At 43.3% G+C, this 208-nt stretch overlaps 1 protein-coding gene across 1 annotated transcript in view; it reads right to left on the reverse strand.

The window, feature by feature from the left end:
• Positions 1-208, reverse strand: part of LOC128251448 (uncharacterized) — a 9590-nt gene that overhangs the window by 5382 nt on the left and 4000 nt on the right. The window lies entirely within an intron of this gene.

Here is a 208-nt window from a genome sequence, read left to right on the forward strand (position 1 = left end):
CAAATGATCTTATGGTTTGCAATACTAACTTCAGGAAACCTGCCAGTCACGTAGTCACCTACCGATCTGGTAGACACACTAGTCAAATTGACTACATTCTCGCCAGGAAAAGGGAAAGATGGCAGCTACTTATAAATGCCAAAACCTTCCCAGATGAAGAATGCACCTCACAACATAGACTAGTAGTTAGCGACTTCAGGATCAGGTC

This window comes from Octopus bimaculoides, unplaced genomic scaffold (assembly GCF_001194135.2).
Source record: "Octopus bimaculoides isolate UCB-OBI-ISO-001 unplaced genomic scaffold, ASM119413v2 Scaffold_193594, whole genome shotgun sequence".
Classification (NCBI taxonomy): Eukaryota; Metazoa; Mollusca; class Cephalopoda; order Octopoda; family Octopodidae; genus Octopus; species Octopus bimaculoides.